The 8,870-nt window shown below is 30.1% G+C and overlaps 1 long non-coding RNA gene across 1 annotated transcript; it reads left to right on the forward strand.

Moving 5' to 3' along the window:
- Positions 1 to 457: 457 nt before the first annotated feature.
- LOC137388877 (uncharacterized) lies at positions 458 to 6,765 on the forward strand. Its single transcript, XR_010978041.1, has 2 exons — positions 458 to 593; positions 6,577 to 6,765. It is a non-coding gene; the product is annotated as an uncharacterized lncRNA (long non-coding RNA).
- The last annotated feature ends 2,105 nt before the right edge of the window (positions 6,766 to 8,870 follow it).

An 8,870-nucleotide genomic window follows, 5' to 3' on the forward strand; every position in this document is an offset into this window, starting at 1 on the left:
GTTGCATAATCTGATGGAATATTCTGCCTCATTAACCATCTCTTGATACCTACTTATATTTGAGAATTTGGGTCGATCGAGTGTTGATACCATAAGACTTGTATGCTTCAGCTAGAATTCTGTTAGCCGGCTACTCGCGATTAAGTTCGTTGAGTGTCGCTGTTTTCAGGGGCTGTTGTGTGGACAAGCGCCTTGGCATTCGACTTGATTGTTTTCCTAGGTTTACCTATGGAATTCTCCTGTTTGGTTTGGCTTAACCATTCCATAACAGTTTCTCGACCAGTAAATAGATGAAGATGATGAACTAGTAAAGGGGCATACATGGATTAATATGTGGATTATTTTGAGGATAGCTCCAACTCAGTGTGAGTATATCAATATATAAAACTTATATCAAAAATGTTACGTTATTGAATCATTGGCTTTGCCGTTTCCGGTTAGTGCATGCGCACGCAGTTCTGTTTTTATCCTCGAGGATGCGTTACACGTTTTTCTAATGCTCTTGTATTGTATTCCTTATTCACATGTACTATTGTACGTTATTCATAATATACGTTCTACAGCATTAACTACACACATATTCAACAAAAAAGGTAAATAATATTCGGTTGTATTTGTTACCAACTTTATTTCGATATAAAGTATATATGTATATTCAATTGTAAAATATAGAAAAAAATTTATGTCAGATCTTCTAGTAATTTAACAATTTGGGAAGTTCCTTGAATATGTACATTGTCAACACCTTCATTTTCTTCGTTATTAAGACTTTTACTAATTTTTCCATTCCAATCATATCTATCTAGTATAGTTTTTCGAACTACATGATCTCGTGTATCTGTTTCAGAAATTTTTAGCATAACTGTTAGAAAATCTTCTATTGAACATCCTCTGCTCCAAAATATTGCAAAGAGAAGACAGTAATCTCCACATGTTGTTGAAATAATTGTTTCCAATGAAACAACCTTGTTGCCAATGACGTGCAACTAAATTTTTGGTTCAACATTTCCATTTCTAATTATTTTTTCAAAAACGGTAAAACCAGACCGTTATCGTCATGACAATAAGAAACACACCGAGTTTGTTCAACGCAAAGAAAAGCGTCAGGAATTTTGTGAGAGTAAGAGTTGCTAAACAATTTTACACCTATCTTGTGGAGAATTTTGTTCTGAATAAGATACATTTAAAAGTAAAACGATATATGTTTTCATTTTTTGAGATATTGCTTAAATACTAACGGTATATCGGATTTTTTAGAAAATCCGTTTGAATTAACTTGGGCAGAATAATCGTTTGGTCAACAATTAACGTGGTAGCGAAAGAGTTAATATACAAGTGAGCAGTGATTATAAATGTATATATAATAATAAAATGTGAGTAAGATAAAAGCTACTGAAGATACAATAAACAAAGCTAGGATTGTGCTAGTCCATGTTGATATACAAGGGAGCAGTGATTATAAATATATATATATAATAAATCGTGAGTAAGATAAAAGCTACTGAAGATACAATAATCAAAGCAGGATTGTACTAGTCTATGTTGATGTACAAGTGGGCAATGATTATAAATGTATATATAATAATAAAATGAGAGTAAGATAAAAGCTACTGAAGATACAATAAACAAAGCTAGGACTGTACTAGTCCATGTTAATATACAAGTGAGCAGTGATTATAAATATATATATAATAATAAAATGAGAGTGAGTAATGTGAGTATATATAATAATACATTTTATTATTATATATAATTATAATCACTGCTCACTTGTATATTAACATGGACTAGCACAGTCCTAGCTTTGTTTATTGTATCTTCAGTCGCTTTTATCTTACTCACATTTTATTATTATATATACATTTATAATCATTGCTCACTTGTACACCAACATAGACTAGTACAATCCTAGTTTTTGTTTATTGTATCTTCAGTAGCTTTTATCTTACTCACATTTTATTATTATATATATTTATAATCACTGCTCCCTTGTATATCATCATGGACTAGTACAATCCTAGCTTTGATTGTATCTTCAGTAGCTTTTATCTTACTCACATTTTATTATTATATATACATTTATAATCATTGCTCACTTGTATATCAGCATGGCCTAGCACAATCCTAGTTTTGCTTATTGTATCTTTAGTAGATTTTATCTTACTCACATTTTTTTATTATATATACATTTATAATCACTGCTCACTTGTATATTAACATGGCCAAGCACAATCCTAACTTTGTTTATTGTATCTTCAGTAGCTTTTATCTTACTCACATTTTATTATATATACATTTAAAATCATTGCTCACTTGTACATCAACAGGGTCTAGCACAATCCTATCTTTGTTTTATTGTATCTTCAGTATCTTTTATCTTACTCACGTTTTATTATTATATATTCATTTATATTCGCTGCTCACTTGTATATTAACATAGACTAGCACAATCCTAGCTCTGTTTATTGTATCTTCAGTAACTTTTATCTTACTCACATTTTATTATTATATATACATTTATAATCACTGCTCACTTGTATATTAACACGGACTAGCACAATCCTAGCTTTGTTTATTCTATCTTGAGTAGCTTTTATCTTACTCACATTTTATTATTATATATACATTTATAATCACTGCTCACTTGTACATTAACATGGACTAGCACAACCCTAGCTTTTATCTTACTCACATTTTATTATTATATATACATTTATAATCATTGCTCACTTGTATATCAACATGGCCTAGCACAATCCTAGTTTTGCTTATTGTATCTTTAGTAGTTTTTATCTTACTCACATTTTAATATTATATATACATTTATAATCACTGCTCACTTGTATATCAACATGAAACTGGCACAATCCTAGCTTTGTTTATTGTATCTTCAGTAGCTTTTATCAATTATTCTAAAGTGCTGTAAAAGATCATCAGGAGTGTTAATAAAGTACTGAGAATAAGTATGTGTACAATTATTATAAAGTGCTGCAAGAGAACATCAGGAGTATTAATAAAGTACAGAGAATAAGTATATGTACAATTATTATAAAGTGCTGTAAGAGATCATCAAGAGTGTTAATAAAGTACAGAGAATAAGTATATGTACAATTATTATAAAGTGCTGTCAGAGATCATCAGGATTGTTAATAAAGTACAGAGAATAAGTATATGTACAATTATTATAAAGTGTAGTAAGAGATCATCAGGAGTGTTATTAAAGTACAGATAATAAGTATATGTACAATTATTATAAAGTTCTGTAAGAGTTCATCAAGAGTGTTAATAAAGTACAGAGAATAAGTATATGTACAATTATTATAAAGTGCTGTAAGAGATCATCAAGAGTGTTAATAAAGTACTGAGAATAAGTATATGTACAATTATTATAAAGTGCTGTAAGAGATCATCAGGTGTGGTAAAAAAGTACAGATAATAAGTATGTGTACAATTATTATAAAGTGTAGTAAAAGACCATCAAGAGTGTTAATAAAATACAGAGAATAAGTATATGTACAATTATTATAAAGTGCTGTAAGAGATCATCAAGAGTGTTAATAAAGTACTGAGAATAGGTATATGTACAATTATTATAAAGTGCTGTAAGAGATCATCAGGTGTGGTAAAAAAGTACAGATAATAAGTATGTGTACAATTATTGTAAAGTGTAGTAAAAGACCATCAAGAGTGTTAATAAAATACAGAGAATAAGTATGTGTACAATTATTATAAAGTGTAGTAAGAGATCATCAAGAGTGTTAATAAAGTACAGAGAATAAGTATGTGTACAATTATTCTAAAGTGCTGTAAAAGATCATCAGGAGTGTTAATAAAGTACTGAGAATAAGTATGTGTACAATTATTATAAAGTGTTGTAAGAGAACATCAGGAGTATTAATAAAGTACAGAGAATAAGTATATGTACAATTATTATAAAGTGCTGTAAGAGATCATCAAGAGTGTTAATAAAGTACAGAGAATAAGTATATGTACAATTATTATAAAGTGCTGTCAGAGATCATCAGGATTGTTAATAAAGTACAGAGAATAAGTATATGTACAATTATTATAAAGTGTAGTAAGAGATCATCAGGAGTGCTATTAAAGTACAGATAATAAGTATATGTACAATTATTATAAAGTTCTGTAAGAGTTCATCAAGAGTGTTAATAAAGTACAGATATTAAGTATCTGTACAATTATTATAAAGTGCTGTAAGAGATCATCAAGAGTGTTAATAAAGTACAGAGAATAAGTATATGTACAATTATTATAAAGTGTTGTAAGAGATCATCAGGTGTGTTAACAAAGTACAGATAATAAGTATATGTACAATTATTATAAAGTGCTGTAAGAGTTCATCAAGAGTGTTAATAAAGTACAGATATTAAGTATATGTACAATTATTATAAAGTGCTGTAAGAGATCATCAAGAGTGTTAATAAAGTACTGAGAATAAGTATATGTACAATTATTATAAAGTGCTGTAAGAGATCATCAGGAGTGTTAATAAAGTACTGAGAATAAGTATATGTACAATTATTATAAAGTGTAGTAAGAGATCATCAAGAGTGTTAATAAAGTACAGAGAATAAGTATATGTACAATTATTATAAAGTGTATTAAGAGATCATCAAGAGTGTTAATAAAGTACAGAGAATAAGTATATGTACAATTATTATAAAGTGCTGTAAGAGATCATCAGGAGTGTTAATAAAGTACAGAGAATAAGTATATGTACAATTATTATAAAGTGCTGTAAGAGATCATCAAGAGTGTTAATAAAGTACTGAGAATAAGTATATGTACAATTATTATAAAGTGCTGTAAGAGATCATCAGGAGTGTTAATAAAGTACTGAGAATAAGTATATGTACAATTATTATAAAGTGTAGTAAGAGATCATCAAGAGTGTTAATAAAGTACAGAGAATAAGTATATGTACAATTATTATAAAGTGTATTAAGAGATCATCAGGAGTGTTAATAAAGTACTGAGAATAAGTATGTGTACAATTATTATAAAGTGCTGTAAGAGATCATCAAGAGTGTTAATAAAGTACAGAGAATAAGTATATGTACAATTATTATAAAGTACTGTAAGAGATCATTAGGAGTGTTAATAAAGTACTGAGAATAAGTATGTGTACAATTATTATAAAGTGCTGTAAGAGATCATCAAGAGTGTTAATAAAGTACTGAGAATAAGTATATGTACAATTATTATAAAGTGCTGTAAGAGATCATCAAGAGTGTTAATAAAGTACTGAGAATAAGTATATGTACAATTATTATAAAGTGCTGTAAGAGATCATCAGGTGTGGTAAAAAAGTACAGAGAATAAGTATGTGTACAATTATTATAAAGTGTAGTAAAAGTCCATCAAGAGTGTTAATAAAATACAGAGAATAAGTATGTGTACAATTATTATAAAGTGTAGTAAGAGATCATCAAGAGTGTTAATAAAGTACAGAGAATAAGTATGTGTACAATTATTCTAAATTGGTGTAAGAGATCATCAGGTGTGGTAAAAAAGTACAGAGAATAAGTATGTGTACAATTATTATAAAGTGTAGTAAAAGACCATCAAGAGTGTTAATAAAATACAGAGAATAAGTATGTGTACAATTATTATAAAGTGCTGTAAAAGATCATCAAGAGTGTTAATAAAGTACTGAGAATAAGTATGTGTACAATTATTATAAAGTGCTGTAAGAGATCATCAAGAGTGTTAATAAAGTACTGAGAATAAGTATGTGTACAATTATTATAAAGTGCTGTAAGAGATCATCAAGAGTGTTAATAAAGTACAGAGAATAAGTATATGTACAATTATTATAAAGTACTGTAAGAGATCATTAGGAGTGTTAATAAAGTACTGAGAATAAGTATGTGTACAATTATTATAAAGTGCTGTAAGAGATCATCAAGAGTGTTAATAAAGTACTGAGAATAAGTATATGTACAATTATTATAAAGTGCTGTAAGAGATCATCAGGTGTGGTAAAAAAGTACAGAGAATAAGTATGTGTACAATTATTATAAAGTGTAGTAAAAGTCCATCAAGAGTGTTAATAAAATACAGAGAATAAGTATGTGTACAATTATTATAAAGTGTAGTAAGAGATCATCAAGAGTGTTAATAAAGTACAGAGAATAAGTATGTGTACAATTATTCTAAAGTGCTGTAAAAGATCATCAGGAGTGTTAATAAAGTACTGAGAATAAGTATGTGTACAATTATTATAAAGTGCTGTAAGAGATCATCAGGAGTATTAATAAAGTACAGAGAATAAGTATATGTACAATTATTATAAAGTGCTGTAAAAGATCATCAAGAGTGTTAATAAAGTACAGAGAATAAGTATATGTACAATTATTATAAAGTGCTGTCAGAGATCATCAGGAGTGTTAATAAAGTACAGAGAATAAGTATATGTACAATTATTATAAAGTGTAGTAAGAGATCATCAGGAGTGTTATTAAAGTACAGATAATAAGTATATGTACATCTAATCTGATTGTATGTCTTACTTTTACTATATCTCACTAAAAATAATGTATGTTTTGATTGTAGACAGTTCATTCTCATTCGACAATGAAAGAAGAAGAAGAAAATTGGGATTGAATGAAATTCAATAGTCTTTTTTATATTATGTTTTAGCATTTTTATATACAAAACTTTTATTCAATAACATATCCATTGATAGTAAGTTTAAATCCCTATGATATATCATCAAATAAACTATATAAAATTTAATCATAATATCATTTCCTTAACTCATTACTGTCTTGATATACAGAGTTTATAATCTTTGTTTAATTTCTCTCTGAATTCCTTCAGATTGCATGCTCCGTCAATTCTGAAAAGTTTTAATCCTGATGAAGACTTAGAGTTCATGTAAATCTCACTTCGATCCAATATCATGAGAGCTGGTGTCAACCATTGAAATGATGAAGGAATGTTATACTTTTGAGGTTTGATGATCGAACATAATACCACACGCTCTCCCTTACGTTCAACGAAGAATTGCAACGCAATCTCACAATTGTCATTTTCTTCAGACTTATTTGCTTGTATTACTTCTAACGAAGCTGGAATATCCAAAACTTTTAGATCAATCCATTTCCATGGTTCTTGCATTTCCTCGGTTTTAAAAACTGTTGCAATAGGTGACGTAATTTTCTCATCTCCTTCCATATAATTTTCCTTGGATTCGAATAACCGCTTTACTACCGAACTTTTTCTTGATGATCTTCGTAATGACGTAGTTCTGTTCAATCTAGACTTGGTTGGTCTTCTATAGTCTCTTTGTTTCATATTCAATTGGGAAGTTCTTTCAGAAATAATGTCGATATTCATACTATTGGAAGTTGACTCCTCAGAAGCTCCAGTAACAATCAACACTAACTAATAATACTTCATCAATTTATACATTATCTTTAAAAAAGTAGTGGAACCATAACAGCGATGGATAATTTCAGAATTTATGAAGTTTACAATCAAAATGAATATTCGTTCGCAGACACATCATTCTCATTCGGGATCGGAAAAAAGAAAATACATACAAGCTCCGACGATCTCGAAATCCATCCGCCACCGTCCGTCAACCCGTCGCCACCGAGCTCTCCGTCAATCCCCGAAACGGCACGGAAGAGCGACCTCTACCGGACGCCAACGAAATCCGATAATCCCAAATACAACCGCGAATCGTCTCGCGGCCCGACTCACCACTCGGCCACCGACACCACCACCACCGCGACGTCACCAACCAACTCACACCATTACTCACTCGCACCACGAATCACACAGATCGCCATGACTCACACCATGACTCAACACCGCCTAGCTCCGCCCCCCAACTGTCAATCAAACAGATCCTGATGTGATGTCACTTCCTGCTCCCTAAGCTCCGCCTAGTGTGTGTAGATCTGCTCTCACTATACTACTAACAAATAAATTTAAAAGATAATTTCTACAAAAGTAGAAACATCATTATTCAAACACATACTAAATGTTCACAATGTGTTTTCATTATTTTTGTATGATTCATCAGTGTCAGTTTATAAAACATAGTTAGAATGTTTTTATTATGTATTGTAAAAGAAAGCTATTGAACTACATGGTTATATACTTATGTGCATATACGTATGTACATGTATATAATTTAAGTGTGCATGTAACAATCATATGATATGGATTGTTCAACAATAGATAGAAGGTCAATTTTGACTTCACCCTGACATTCTAAATCACTGCAAAATCATTTTGATAAAAAAGTTGCAAATCTGATGCTTCTATGGAAGGAATCGTTTTTACAGGGGAGATAAATCCTAAAATATCATTTTTATCAAATCTCTCATAGAAGTGGAAATGACAGCTACAGCACTTCTTCAGCTTTGAATTATCCATACAATAATTAGTCTAAATCACTGCATAAATTTCTACTGAAAAAACGGTGCCAATGGAAATGCAAGATAAACTGCCTTGGTGCACGGCCTATATTGCATGAAAGTGTTAATTGACTTCTTAACAACTGTTCAGAAAACCATGAACAGGCCATTAGGCATGCCACTAATTAACAAGCTTACACTGTTCTGTCTACAACTGAACAAACATACTGTGAGAATCGCATGCAGCTAGTTTTGCGATGAAGGCAGAAAAACGTCAGTTAATTTGTCTTAGTTCATTGGTTATTACTACAATGATGCATCAATAGTTACAAAGAAAATATTTTCTTGCTTCTACTAGCATTTTATATTTATATAATTGTAATGAATAAAACATTGCGGTTTGCCAATAAAATGCTACATTATCAAGCAGAGAGTGTTTAAGCGCATTACTTCATCTAATGAAAAACCAGTTCAGGC

The sequence above is a fragment of the Watersipora subatra genome, chromosome 2 (assembly GCF_963576615.1).
Source record: "Watersipora subatra chromosome 2, tzWatSuba1.1, whole genome shotgun sequence".
NCBI classification, from domain to species: Eukaryota; Metazoa; Bryozoa; class Gymnolaemata; order Cheilostomatida; family Watersiporidae; genus Watersipora; species Watersipora subatra.